This window comes from Cavia porcellus, unplaced genomic scaffold (assembly GCF_034190915.1).
Source record: "Cavia porcellus strain 051 isolate PalLab524CR breed Dunkin Hartley unplaced genomic scaffold, mCavPor4.1 scaffold_19, whole genome shotgun sequence".
NCBI lineage: Eukaryota > Metazoa > Chordata > Mammalia > Rodentia > Caviidae > Cavia > Cavia porcellus.
In genome coordinates this window covers 43,523,789-43,539,245 of record NW_026947502.1, presented here as the reverse complement: position 1 = coordinate 43,539,245, position 15,457 = coordinate 43,523,789, and the positions used below count along the sequence as shown (strand labels likewise).

At 47.0% G+C, this 15,457-nt stretch overlaps 2 long non-coding RNA genes across 7 annotated transcripts in view; both read right to left on the bottom strand.

The window, feature by feature from the left end:
* The window catches only part of LOC134471649 (uncharacterized), a 71,288-nt gene extending 58,143 nt beyond the window's left edge, over nt 1-13,145 (bottom strand). Inside the window, exon 1 of the long non-coding RNA XR_010041179.1 lies at nt 6,071-13,145. This is a non-coding gene — a long non-coding RNA (uncharacterized LOC134471649). The remainder of the gene's footprint in view (nt 1-6,070) is intronic.
* The window catches only part of LOC106028418 (uncharacterized), a 208,971-nt gene that overhangs the window by 71,451 nt on the left and 122,063 nt on the right, over nt 1-15,457 (bottom strand). The gene's annotated exons all lie outside the window — the stretch shown is intronic.

The following is a 15,457-nucleotide window of genomic DNA, read 5'->3' as shown; positions in this document are numbered from 1 at the left end:
AGCCTGTCTGTGTTTTCCAGGCCTCAGAGGCTGCAGCTGGCTTCTGCAGCACCCTAAGGGGCTGAGCTTCCTGGCAAGCTTCCTTCCCCTCCTCCAACCTCCCAGTGGCCTCCTGCTGCACCTGAAACAACCATCAGTGTATCACCCTGAGTACTGAACCCAATAGGCATCCATAAACAGCAACACACTTTCACATTACCAGATGGCTATGGCCTCCCTGTACACAGCAAGCTGGGGTGGGGATGCTATTGGATACCTTTTACCACCTTTGCACATCCTCCCCTGAGCTGCCCCTTTGCTCCACCAGCTTTCCAGAAAAATGCTTTTTCCTTGTCTGACTTCCTAGCTTCATAAGAAGCATTGAGGTCTATGGGGAAAGTGTGGCTTCAGTGAGATCTAGATTTGAATTCTGATCATGCTGCCAGTCAGCTACATCATTAGGGTAGGTCCCAGCCTCTCTCTTAAGTCATTCTCACACTTCCCAAATGGGTATAATATAGGCCACTGCATAGAACACAGGCTGAGTGAGAATGCAGTAAGGAAGAAGAGCCTCTGGGAGGGTGGTACCATGCCTCAGTGGCTCCTGGTGCTGGAACACTGTATCTGAAGGTTGGGCCCTTCACTGCCTAACCTTGCCCCCAAGGGAATCTCAGAAAACCATACTGGCCCCTTTGCTGGGTTCTGGACAACCCCTTGAGCTTACTCCTGTGCTGACTACTAGGATGGTATAGAAAGATAGCCTGTGCCCAATTAGAGGATCTTGAGGCCAGCTGGTGAGGCAGGCCAGAATCATCACCAAATGTGAACAGAGAAGTTCATGGAAAGAAGTCTCTAGTGGCTGCCTCCAGGGTAGTTAGACAAGATGGAACCCTGACCCCGCTTAGAAAGGCATTTGATAAGACATATAAATATCTCAAAAACAGATATAGCTTATCTGTCTCTGTTTACCCAGTGCTTTGTATAGTACTTATTATGAAGGGCTCAGTACCATCAACATAATCACCACCACTACCTCCATCACCATCATAATTCCAATACCATAATCATTAACACCATCATCCCTTACCAGCAACCCACCATCATCATTACTATCACCACAATACTGTTATTATCAGTTTTATAATCTTCATTACCAACACCAATACTGTCACTTTCCCTGTCAATAGCTCACGTTCAATGTTTTATACATGAAGCATTAATAGTTTTATATTTTACAAAAGAGGAAAAGGAGATGCATAGTAATTAAACAATATGCTCAAAGTCACTCATAGTTACTGGCCAAACTGGAATTATAACCCAATTCTGTCTAACTCTAGGGACAGTTCTCATTTGTTAAATAAACAGTGTGGTGACCCTCACTTAGCATACTTCCTGTAGAAAGGGGCTCTTCTGGTGAAAAAGGACAAGATGCTAGGACTACTTCCAAGGTATTCTTTGTTGCTGTGGGCCACAGGTACTGTAGGGAAAACAGTCTCATTTACATAAAATTTGCATACAGCTGCAGAAAATGAACCCGATTTCCCACCACTTCAAAACTGCATTGTTTCTGCCTTGAAAGGGAACTTCCCACACACACACACACACACACACCCATCCCCTAATCACCCTTTACACAGTCGCCCTTTCTGGGGTGGTGTCCCTATATCACCTCTCTGCAGGAGGCACTCTCAGCCCCCACTTCAGAGGTGACCTTGGACAGGGACCTCTTTCATCTGGGCCCAGCCTCACCACCTATAGCAGTGTTTAGCAGAAATGCAAACATGGGATAGGAGGGAGCAAGAAGAATCTGAGGAGCACCACTTCAGTAGGCAGAGCTGTCTACAAGCCTAAGCTCCACTAGACAGCTGGTCCCCAGAGCCTAACTACCTGGGCTGAGCAGGAGTCAGAAGCTGCCTCTTAGAGCTGCTAGGCATCTGTCTTGCTTCGCTCAGCTAGCCTCTGGGAGCTCTGCCTCCTCTAGGTCCCCACTTTCAGGGAAGTGATCTGATCCTCTCACCTCCCCTCTCTAGGAGGCCTTTCCAAATTATCTAGGCCACAGTGATTTATCCTTCATCCTCCAGCATCACAGTGCCGGTATCTGTGTAGCCACTCAGTGGCAGCTTCTAATGAGCCCTAAGGACACCCCCTGAGCCTAGTCCATAAAGCAAGAATGTCATAGCTAGCCACTCACAGTGCTACCACTCCCCACCCCAATCTGGTTACCAGAGCCAAACAAGCAGCCATTTGCTTGGACAGCACGGCAGGGAAGATACAGGTGAGGGTCATCAGGCAGTGCTCCTACCAGCTCTATACCAAGGTCCACCTCTTTGAGCAGAAGTTCCTTCTGGGACCAAAGCAGGTGACTGAGCAAGGGAGGGTGAGACGCACTGTACTTTCTATAATCCCTCTTTTAACCTTGGGTCCCAGCTATCTGTAAAAGTTACGTTTTATGTTTTCCTATCAGAGTCCCAGACCCCACCCAGCTCAGACCCAGGGAAAGCTCAGACACAGAGCACAGCATAGGACTGGGATGTTTCATGGTGGCCACAGGCCTAGTACACTTGACACCTGAATCTGCTCACATCCCAACCCCGGGGACAGCACAGTCTCCCACACCACTGAAAAACCCATGTTGCAGCCATGCTAGAGTGATGAAGCCCCACCCAGTCATAGTAACTGAGTCAAGGAGCAACCAGCCTTGAACCTGGCTGCCTGAGTCCAAAGACATTCCTAAGTAGCTAAGGATACTCTGAGATAAGGTAGTAAGACTAAGCTCAGGAGCAAGGTTTATCACGTACTCTGTCTGAATTTAGGGCCCCTGGAGCCACAGAGGGCCAGCTCTGCCAGACTTTCCCTGCATTGAGAGCCTGGTATTTATTAAACATGGGCAGACTGATTTAGATCTTTGCCTGAGGTTATTGTTCTGCTCCATATTCTCTCACAGGAGGACTGATCAAGTGGACACTGTTGGGGATCTCTATAGTCAGAAAAGGGCACAGCTTGGGGGCCCAAGCCTAAGGGGACTGAGTTCATCCAGGGCCACCTCCCTGCCCCCCACAAACTGTCCTTTATAGCTTCTGAAAACACAGTTCACATTTACATTTCTCAGCAGTCTGGGGAGAAAATCTATAACAATCTGATCAAGAAAATGAGATTCTCCAGTGTTCCCTGTATCCAGGTACATCACGCGCAGCTCAGGCCTCAGTAAAATCCAGTTGCTGTTTATTTAACTTGCTTGGCCTCCAAATTAAAAGGCAGCTACCTCTACCCCAACATACACTCACCTCTCCCAGCCAATGTTTCCACATGGTTTGCAGCCTTGTGCCCAGCAGCTGGCCCTTTTTCAAGGGTCCTGCCTGCATCCTGCCTGGAATGTGGCCACTCCTGACATTCAGCATTAAAATAGAGCTCCTAAGAATACCATTACAGGTCAACACTTGTAAAAAGCTCTGTAAATCCAAGGGCATGCCCTGGAAGGATACAGAGGAACCCTGGCCCATTCTGCTCTCCTACTTTGCCTCCTCTCCACCATGAAGTGAGTCAACTTATTGCACCACGTGTTCCCCATTACCATGTGCTGTCCCACGAGGCCAGAAACATAAAGTGACCATGAACTGAAATCTCTAAAACTAGAAGCTGAAACAAACCTTTCTTGTTAAGTTGTTTATCTCAGACATTTTGTGTGATGAACAAAAAAAGCTAACATAGAACACTGGCACCAGGAATGCAGCCATTGCTGTGACATATCTGATGATGCGGTATCAGAAGCCTTTGGAACTGGTTTGCAGAGGACTTTGGAAAGGTTTGGAGGTGCTGGCTGGAGAAGCAGTCCTAGAATGCTATAAGCAAGATTTGATGAGTGCTTCTGATATGTGCTCAGAAGACCAGAATGCTGATAGGGATGTGGGCAGTAAAGAGTGTGCTCATGAGGTTTCAGATGGGAACAAGGACTCTACTGGGAATTGAACTAGAGGCCATCTGTGTTATAGTCTGGAAAAGAAACTTGTATACATTTGGTTCTTGTCCTGAGACTTTGTAGGAGACTGAATTTAATGCTGATGAACTAATTAATTGGCAGAGAAAATCTCAAAGCAGCACCAGCATTCAGGCTATGGCATGGAAATTCTTGGCTGCTCTTACCCAGATTTACAGTAAGAATGGGGCATAAAAAACAGAGCAGAAAGAGTTGAAAAGCTTACAGTTTGGCTATGAAAAAAAAAAAGCTCATGTGAAGTTGGGCCCAGTGAAGGTAGTTGTTAAAGAGATTGGCACCATTAAAAAGAAGTCAGGCACTTTGTACTGGGACAATAGGAAAGATGCCAAACCTCACTCATTGCAGCCTCAAGGCTATAAAATTGTTAACTCACTTGAAGGACTTGTGTTTAAAAACAGAGAGCTGAAGGGCCCTGCTCACATAAGCCCTGGTAGAGAATTGGCTTCCTGGGATTCACTTCCTCATGTTCAGCATGGTCCAAAGGAGCATGGCTACTTCTGCCACTGGTGGTAGACCTTGTCATAGTTTATGTGATGCTTTTGTAGGAACACAGAAGGCAAAAATATGTAGAGTGAGGGTCTATCTGAATTCTACAGGAAGGCCTGGAAGGCCAGACAATATGTGGTGAGGTCAGAATCCTGTGGGCAACATTTGATAGGATCATGTATAAAGTTATGAGAGTGAAGCTGAAGCTACAGTGGAGACTCCAGGAAGTGAGAGATGTCAGAAATGTAGACTACCAGCCAAGAAAAGCTGCAGGGAGCAAGCAGAGGCAGCCCAAGGCAGAAGTCATGTGGGATAAAACCAGCAAGGTTACAGGAGTGGGACTGCCAACGCCCTTTGGAGCTCAGTTCACATCATGGTATGCTCTGGATTTCACATATGGTGCTATGTTTGTCCTCCTGGGTTTCAGTTTTACTTTGGTCCTATTCTTCCTTTGTATTTTCCTGTTTTACTCTTTTGGAATAAGAATGTTTACCTTGAGCCATCATGCTAGGATTATGTAACTTGTTTGTTTGCTTGTTTATTGGTTTTACATTTTTATTTAGGAGGTGTACAGCCAAGAGTTTGCTTTGACTCTCAGAGGAGACTTCTGACTTTTCAGTAAGGATGAAATTAAGACTATAGGAACTCTTGAAGATAGACTAAGGCATTTGCTTTGTGAGATGAACATAAGCCTTTAAAGGCCAGGGATCTGGAATACCCCTGAAGACTTGGTTCCCAGGTTGTGACACCCAGGGAGCTGACAGGAATTTTAGGAAGTGGGCCCTATCTAGAGTAAGTAGCACTGTGGGGCATGCCCTTGAACGCTATCATGGGACCCTCTCTCCTTCCACTCTTCCTTTCCGCTTCCTGTCTGCTACATTGTGAGCAGCTCTGCTCCACCAATGGTCCCCACCATGATGTTCTGCCTCACCACAGCTACAGAAGCAACGGGATCAGCAGACTACTGATTGAAACCTTTAAATTATGAGCAAAAATAAACCTTTCTCCCTTTAAATTGTTCACCTCAAGTATTCTGTCATGTCAAAGAGCTGACCAATACAAAGTATATTTATCTCTACTCTGACAATACTTAACATTCAATGGACTCTTCTACTCTACCTGCATTAATTTTTTATTGGATAGTTCTTGCCTTTTAGAAAAGCTTGCTTTCTATTCATCCTATATTTTTCTTCTATATTGTTTCTCTGTTTTGTTTTGTTGGTTTTTACCTTTTTCATTTCTTAATTCAGTGAGGATTTTTGTTTATATTTTTATTCCATTTTTACTAGTTGGAAGCATACACTAATGCTATTATTTTGTAAGCTGTCTTTGCCTTTTTATTTCTTTTCTACTCTTTGTGTGTAATTCAATGAAATTGTGTCACACAAGCTGATTCATGTAGCCATCACCACAATTAAGACACAGAACTGTCTCACTACCACAAGAACATCTGCATGCACCCTTAAACAGTCCACCCATCCCCACTTCCTGGTCTTACTTATAAATCTACCATTGTCAATGTTCCATCCATTCTTAAAATATAACCCCACAAATTGGCCATTCTAGTCATTATGAACATTTTTTTTCTTAATGGGTACTGCATTTACCCACCTATTTGCAGGATACTCTTCTTGTATCACAGATCCTCCTTCTTGGATTAGTTCCTCCATCCAAAAGTCAATTCTTTGTGAAAGTCTCTTAGCAATAAATTCTTGCAGTTCTCTTTATGAGATGTCTACAATTCATCTTTGTTCTTGAAGAAAGTTTCATTGGTTTCAGAATTACAAATAATCAGTGATTTTTGCTCATGTTTTCATAGGAACCACTCTTTTCTGGCTTGTATTACTGATGATGTAAAGTGATCTGTCAGAAAAATGCCACCCACTTGCCTTCCCTCCCTCTCCCTGTGGAGTTCCCGTTTCCTCAGGATATGTACAGATGCATATCTTTCCTGTGATTCTGGCCACCCTCATGCTTCATGTGTGTAGTCATGGAGTCACATTAGGAATGTGCTGAATTTCTGACTACTCTACATCTTTTAATTTCTGCCATAGTTTGTATATATTCTATCTCTGCAAGATTGCAGTTTCCTTAGACATATTCCCATTAGGTCCTTCTTACTTAATATGCTAGGTCTAATATGCTGCTTAATCCATATGCTATACATTGACTATGGATAGTGCCCTCCCAAGGCCCATGTGTTAGAAGCTTGTATAAAAAGCTTGCAAGGCCATGAGGGTGGTGCAGGTGAGCTGGTAGAAGGCAAAGGAGATGAAGACTAATGGAAATAAATTATTGCCTTGGGTCACTGGGAGTGTGTCCTCAAAAGGGACTCCAGGGCCCCAGTATCTTCTTGCTTCTTGCCTAAAGTGAGAGGTTTGCTCTGGTATATACTCCTTATGATATTCTGCCTTACGAGAAGCCCAAAGTCATGGGGCCCCTTAATCATAAATTGGAAACTCTAATACCAAAACAACTTTTTTCTCTTTGTAAGTTAACTGCTTCAGGAATTTTGTTATAGTGACAGAAATCTGACTGATGTACCCATTCATCAAGTTCCTTATTTGAAAAGGCCATATTGCATCTTTCCAGATGTGCCTGATCACTGATCATCTCTTAGTGCCCATTTTTGTGATTCTTGCTTTTATTTTTTAAAATATTTCATTGAAATATATTATGTGTCTGATCATTTTCAATGACTGGAGTGTTTTGTGACTAACACTGTAGTTTCGTGATTTTGGCTATCGATGGTTCTTTCTCCCAATTTTTTTTTTCAATGGTTAATCCATCAGTGATTTCTGATTGGTTTCACTAGATTCTCATCCTGAAGGTATACTTCTGCTGGAATACTGGGCCTCACAAACATGCCTGCCTTCAATCTCATGGCATCTGCCTCCTCTTTCTTCCTACTCCAGCACTCTGGTTCGGGGAGGAGAGAAGAGTGACAGGTAAGAGCGTCACTACCTTGCTTACACCTTGTAAGCCTACAAACACTCAAAAACAAGTTCTTTCCATGTCAAACCGTTCTGTAGTGGAGTTTTCTTCAGATATGTCTAATTTTCTACTTTTCTAAGGACCCGCAAAGGTGGGGGCCCTGATCTTGCTCACTTGGAGTCAGACAGAAGAGGTACATTGGGAATGTCCTCATTGGGAGGGCAGCACAATGTGAGGAAATTGCAGAGAATTAGCCCCCAGAAACCTGGTTGCAGCCCACTGCAGAAATCTCCCAACCTGAATATCACTCTGCTAGCACACCACCACCCTAGGTATTACTGCTGGCCAAATGGGGCACCTGGAAAGGTGTTTCTAACTCTGAGGGAAATTATCCAGGCCACCCTGGCCTGTCATCTGAAACACACTGTAAAGGCCCTACATCCAGAGGCCTTTATAGGAGCACAGGGACATCACCTCTGGGTCACTGAGGCCTCTGGTGCCCCAGCTCAGGATTCTGTCTCTCTTTTCGCCCGTTGGGTCCTCTTGCAGCACAGGATGCTGCTGGCCTGCCACTCCTTCCTCCTGAAACCTCTCTAGCTTCTACATAGTAGCTCCACTCCTTTGGGAACTGTCATAGCTTCCACCCTTCCAGGTCAGTCCTAAGGGGGCCTCACCCTGAAGACCTTCAGGCAGCTCCATATTGGGCAAATCTAAGTTGGGGCAGACACTCACCTGGCATCCCAATGCATCCCCACAGATCCTTGCTCTAGGACAATCACATTGAGCCTACCAGCCTCTTAGCAACTTGCCCTGTACTCTAGTTTCTTTACCCTCCTTGGAGACAGAATGTAGAAAGTGCAGACTGTGAGATGTGCTGCTCCACTCCAGCAGCTTTCCCAGTACACTCTTCCCTCAAAAACATAAATCTGATGACTCTAACTCAGCCAATATCCACTGTTCTTCTCAGAGTGCCCACAGCTCCAGGCCTGGGGGCAGCATACCTGCACCCTTGGCTCTGCTCCTGCCACCAGCACTGAGCACAGAGACCAGGCATTTGCTTTTCCCAGTATTGCCTGCTTCTCTGTACCTACCTGCCCTCACATCCTTCTCTGCTCTCACAGCTGGATAAGCCTGGAAAGAGGGCAAAGAGCTTGCAAGGGCATCAGGGAGACACACCAGTGCCACCTGCTCTGCCCTGAACTCAAAGTTCTACTTCTCAGCCACAAAGCAGACATGGTGCAACCATATTCCCCAGATTTTCCTTGCTTTTAAGGACCCTGCCTCCGTCATAGCACTAGGAATTGAACTCAGGACCTTCACATTGACTTACACCCCTGGAGCTTTTGTTTGTTTGTTTGTTTGTTTAATTTTGAGGCTTGCTCAGTAGAGTTGCCCAGGCTGGGCTCAAACTCCTCATCTTTATGTTTCAGTCTCCCATAGTGCTAAAATTACAGGCATAAGCTATTTTACCTGACCTGCTTTTGAGGACTCTACTGGAATATCCTTTCTTCAGAGAAGCATCCTCAACCCATGAGTGTCCAACTGTGTCCAACCATGGCCACCTTTTTTTTCTTTTTGTCCCCTTTTTACTTTGAGTGAAGAGGAATTATGTGTGACTGCATATAAAATGTATACCACAGTATAGTTTATGTACATAAGTAATGGAACTTTAATACTTTTATTATAACACTTTAAAAATGGGGAAAGGTGGGTCACAGATTAGACAGCTGCTCTAGGCTCAAGAGTTCCAGCTCTGCTGACTTCTCAAATTCGGCAGAGAGTTGGGTACCTAGCCCCACCACTAGGCTCCTTTCTTTTAGTTACAAAATTTCCATGGGGGGCTTAAAATGTAGGATATTTCCTAGTTTCTATTGTAACTTACTTATGGGCAGCTAACTTCCAGCCAGTTGAGATGAGAATCAGGCAGAGACACCCTACAGGCAAGTGGGCATGCTATTGTTCATTCCTTCCCTGCCTCCTGCGACCTGGAACATGAGTGTGATGGTAAGAGCCCTGATGCCATCTGGGACCATGAAAGACACAGTGGAGAAGGGAGATGAATTCATCTGAGACTCTAGGGGCCATAAAGCCATCCTGCCAACCGTGACTGTCAATCTCCAGGATTCCTTTATATAAAAGCTGTCATGCCTATTTTCTATGAGACAAATTTCTCTGGGTTTTCTGTCGAATGCAGTTAAACTGAGTTTTAACGTTTGCTAAATATGTACTGACTTGCTTAGTATGCGTTTTCTGCAGCACACTGTGAGCTCTTGGAAGCCTTTCATCTGCCCTGTTCACTTCTGTGTCCTCAGTACCTAGCACAGGGCCCAACCCAGAGGATGTTTCTCAAGATATGACATGACAAGGTCAGGGTTCAAACACAGGGTTCATTGTGTGACCATGACTGGGTTTCAGTATGTAACTAGGGTGAAGGCTCAGTGTGTAACTGTGATTAAGACACTTGTGTAAGATCAGGATCAAGGTTTACCCTGGAATTAGTGTAGGGCTGTGTCCAGCATAAGACTGTAATACAAGTAAGTGTTCACTGCTACAGGAGAGGTAAATACCACTATTCTGGATATGTTCAGTAAATAGGATCCAGAATGAAGATTCACAAAGGCTTTGCAGAGGTGTTGGCATGGAGATTGATCCATAGCAGGATGAAAGACTGATCTTCTTGAGGAAGGCCGTCTAAGGAGACACAGTACAGAACACACAGTGTCACTTGTGTCCTGTGGGGTATGCACTGGAGGTGGCCAGGCCATGGTATGGAAGAAGCTGAATGTGGGGCCACAAGGCTGGGTTTCTTCACAGACACAATTACTGATACACTACCTGCCCCATGAATCACAAAACAAGAACATCCCTCCATTCATCTCAAGAACACTGGCTTTGGCCCCGACTGGCTGGGTCAGCATCTCAAGAATGCTGAGACTAGGCACTGCCTGTTCAGACCAGCTTCTCACCTGCTGCTTCTTCCACAAGGTCAGCTGGATACCCAGGGCACTGAGGCCCCAGTTCCCACATCTGGCTCCTACCTGCCCTGCCCTGCTGGTTCCTAAAAGTCATCCAAACTATGTGACAACAGATTGTGCCTTCCAGGTAGGAACAGGAAATCATGCTGCCCACAGAGGGAGTGCTCAGTCAAAGGAGATGGTGGGTAGGAAGGATCTGAAGCCAAGGAGGTGTTCAGGATGTCCTACAGGAGGCTAAAGGCAGAGGCATGGCCACCAGAGCAAATGAAGTCCAGTGCATTCACCAGTCAGCGCTACCATTGCCAGTAGGACCACTTTTTATGCTGTTATTTTGCATTTATGTTAAAAAAAACTTGCAAGAAAAATTAATAGGTAGCACCTTTTCCCATACCAAGTAATATATATCCATATATATTTGTGTACTTATAAAATAGATATAAAATTGGAGGGAAATAACTCCAGAGTCATAGACACAGCTCTCTTGGGCCAGAATCAAAGACGACACAGGGCTCTAGGTTTTCTGTGTGTAGACAGCTAGAAAGCAGGACAAGAGCCACACTGTCTCACACTTGGGCCTTCTAGGGAGCCACCTGAGCTACTATTTCTGGAGCTGCAAGAGCCTGTTTTCCCTGTCCCGTGCCTGCTTACCTGGCTGGAAGGTGTCCTGCATAGACTCCACACCACTAGCTCCAGATGACAAAAGTGGGGGATGCCAGTGGGAAGCGTGGCTCAAACATCCCTCTACCTCCTTCAATGGTATCACTCTTGAGTTGACCTTGGCTTTAGCCCTCCAGGTCACCATACTCACAGGAAGGCAGTAGAGCACCTCAGGAAGATGTCCTACGTGCACCTTCCATCCTTTGGAATCTGAGTATTCCTGGCTCCCTTGGAGGTCCAGTATTCTGCTAATTTTTCCTGCCTAGCACATAGCAGGAGCTGGAGGCCAGTCCTATATCTTGTCTGCTTTCAGAAGGTCTTCAGACTTGGTTAGGTACCTTGGGGGCTGTCCTGAGGGCCTTTGGCCAGGTCTGTGGGCTACACTACCAGAAGAGGCACTATCTGGAATAGAGGACAAGGCTTTCTGTGCTGGGTGTGCAGCCATCAGTTGCTCCAGGGTCCAGGTGAGGGCCTTGACATCATCAGCCAGCTCCTGGCTCTGCTCTGCCAGTTGCTGTAAGAGCAGGTTCTACTGGCCCATCTGTGCATTCTGCTGCTGTGACCACGAGGTCACCAGAGCATCTTGCCTCTGGTGGATTCTAACAGCTGCTGCTCAAATGCAGATGCCTCTAATGTTGCCAGTGGGGGGGTTCTCTTGAAGGATGAAAGCAGTGTGGGTCCCAGTACTGAGGGGAGGGAGGGCCTGAAGGTAAATGCAGCTGCAGGAGCCACCAACTCAGGGGAGGAAGGTAGGGAAAGTGAGAAAGTGGGCATAGAGAAGACTCTTTGTAAGTCTTGGGGGTCAGGTTCAGGAAGGTTTGGCCCATCCATTGTCCATAGGAGCAGCTATAAACATTTAAGGGCCTCATTCTCCTCTTCAGCTAGGAGGAAGACAGGAAAACATCAGTCTAGGCTGCCACAACCAGACAATATGGCACAGATGAGTGGGGTGGGGTCAGTGGATACAGGAGGCCCTTGCATTACAGCTGTGCTGGGCATGGTCCCCACTTGGGAAAACAGGGATTTAGGATTCTACCAGGTGAAGAACTCTGCTGTAGCACTACCAATACTGAACTGCAGGCCAACTCAAGTATCACCATCACAGTACCTCCCACCTGCTATCTAGTCACTTGTCCCTCTTCAGACTACCCAGTGGTCTATTTATCTACCCACCATTCTGTCTGTCTACATGACTATATATGCCTTTCCTTGAGTCTCCAATTCCACTCATCCATCTATCCATCCACTAGTTTATCAATCTTTCAGGAAGTTTCCATCCATCCATCCATCCATCCATCCATCCATCCATCCTTTTTCTTCTATCTTCTTCATTATCCACCCACCCACCATCCAACTATCCTTATACTTACCCAAGCCTGTCTGTCCTTCCATACACACCTATTTACTACCTATCTGTGCTTTTGTCCTCCCTCCCACCTTTCCTTTTCTTTCATCCATCCATCCACTCATCCATCTTCCCAGTCAAGTCTTCCAGTCTATCCCAGTCAGGATACTCATAGTGGCTGCAGGTCAGCAAAGTCTCAAAAGGGGTTCTCAAGTCTCCTCTGAGTCACTTTCACACAGGTCTGCTCTCCCTCCCTAAAAGCTGCACTTCTCTGAGCACTCCCTGCCCCCAGACTAGAAGCAGAGACTGATCTGTATGGTGGCATGGGAGGCAAGAGAAGGCCCACTGAGTCCTGAGAGAAGGGCAGAGCCTGGAAGAACTGGCTGGCCCTCCAAGACAAATGGCCCCCAGGGCATCACTGGGGCAGCATAAGCAGCATGAGGCACAGTGCGTTTGTCTCCTCAGACACATAGCCAAATCACTCCTCTGTGGGCAGACCTGCTCTCTGCCATGTTCCCTGCCAGCCAGCTGGAGAGACCTCATTGGCTGTCTCATAGGTTCAGTGGGTGAGGAACCAAAGAAGAAGGCAGCACTAAGAAGAAAGGACAAGGTGCCAAACACCACACACAGGTACCACGTGGACCTCAGTGTAGGCTCCTTTCTTCGCCTCCCCAACCTGGGCTTGGGGCAGTGGCCAGGCTCAAAGAAGAGCCCTTGAGCATGGCTTTCTGCCTGGCCTCCCAGAAGGGTGAAAGACAAAGGATAGCTGGTTGGTTCTTCTTACCCTCACATGACTTGGTGTCCACCAGGAGCTCTTTGGCTGTCTCTGCATCTGCAATCAAGACAGCAGCAGACAATTTGTACAGAGACTTACTGTCTGCTCCTGAAACCAGCCCTAGGGTAACCCCAGGGCAGGTAGCTGAGGAAGCAGCCAATCTACTTGTTTCTATTCCCACAGGATTTCTGAGATCACTCCCATATGAGTTTTGAGGGAGGCCCAGTTTCTAGAGTACCAGAGGGCACATAGATGCAGTCTAGGAGCCACCTGAGCTTCTCCCTTGTGTGGCTATGGGAGTCATGAAGGACTCAGAAACGCAAGCCACACCACTGCCACACCATCCTATCAGTCCTATACTATGTGCCCACCCTCACTTGAGGCCTCTAAACCAGGCTGCCCTACCTGAGAACACCAGGTACAGGACCCTGCTCTAATGATAGGTCATAACAAAGTTCTTGAACTTCAGGCCTGACTACAAAACTTTCCTCTTGCCCTGGTCTGACCCCTAGATCAGTACATAGGCCAAGGCCAGTGCCCAAGTGTGTCTTGTGCCCAGGAACCAAGGTGGAGATGGAGCAGCTATAATACCAGGACTCCAAGTTCTACCAAGCCACCCACTTACCTACATGGGACCTTCACAAGGGAACTGGTCCTACTCCTAGGGTTTTTACCTAGTGTCCTTTCTGTAGCTTTTGGGGAGAAGTCCAGCTTAGCTTTGAGGCAGGAAGAGTAAGGAGGAGAGGGGCCCAAGCGGAGGAGGCAGTGTCAAGCATCTGAGCTAGCACCATACACAGGTCAGAAGCACTTCAGACTAAGGCAGACACACAACCAAGAACAGAAACTTTGGGCACAGGTGTCCCTAAAGTGGGAACACAGACAGCAAGCCTTGAGGGCTACAGACTATAAGAACATGCCTGGAAAGGGCCTATAGAGGGTTTCTACCAAGTCCAGAGGGATCCTGGGGCAGGGGTTGCTGGGCCTGGATGCTTCCCTGGCTCTGCCTAAATTCCGCAGTGGTGGTGATTAATCTGCAGGTCACACCCTATACTAACTCATGGCAAGGGCAAGTTCTGTGACCTTGCCTTCCCATATAGCTACTCCCCAGGCTCCCTCTGTTCCAGGGCTGGGTCCAGTTCAGAGGAAAAGAGAAGGAAACAAGTCCTTCTCCCTCCCAGTCACATCTCCAAACCCATATTCATTCAGCCTGTTGCCCTACACGGAGAAGTGAAGTGGTCCTCACCCTGCTGGGACCTGCTGATTGTTAAGACCTGGTGGCCTGTAACAGTCATTCCCTGAGCTTTGTGTCATAAGTATGCCCATGAGCAGGCTTCAGAGACAAGATGGCCAGGCCAAGGCTGGTACAGAATAGGCTTCCTGCCTACACCACAGGAGCAGTCAGACAACAGAAGCCAGGATGGGGCTTGGCAGGGGCCCTACCCTGCTCATCTCAGAAACTTGAATCTACCATGCTCTGGCCTTGTCTCTATACCTTGCTCAGCTGTGAGATTAGAATTACTAGGTCCTACAAGCTGTACCTTAAACATTATGGTCCTCATGCCTCCACAGTGATATGGATATGAGATCCCAGCATCCTATCTGGACAGGACAGGGGCATCCCAGTACTTTACTCTGGGCATGCTTCAGGTGGCTGCCTGGGTGAGATCCCTGAGCTCCTCAAGTCTAAAAACCAGTGCTACTGCTATGAAATTTTCAATGGCTCTCAGGATTCAGAACTTATGACTAACACAAGGGTCCTTAAGGATCTGATAGTCCTCTGGCCTCTCTGTGCTATGTTTAGCAACCCCAGAAGGATCCTAAGCTCAAGGCCAGGAGGAACCTGGCTTTGAACCTTGATTCCTCTTCTCCAAACACAGGTTCTTCCTAGGTCCTAGTCTCAGTTTCCTTATCCTGAGGCAGAAAAGGCTCTGAAGAATGATCAGTTATCTTTGTAGGTCTCCATCTCTGCCTCGGAGTTTCACTCTTGGGAGGCCATACACCAAAAGACAGCCAGAACAGGGGCCCTGGGTGGCCAATACACTATCTTTCCTGGGCAGAGAAGGCCTAGAAGGCCACTATGAGGAGGGCCACTTACTTGGCAGGGACTCATTCCCCTGTTCCCCATCTTGGGAGGGGCAAGGCTGAGAAAGTTTCAGCTACCATGCACTCCACAAGTATTAAGACAAAGGCTGGGGCCAGGCTCTCCTCCACCAGCTTTTTACACACAGTGCCCCGCAGGTCCCTCCACTTGTGTTTAAGGTCACTTAGGTTGTAATAGCAGTAGCCCAGTGAATTCACAGACTGCAGGATGA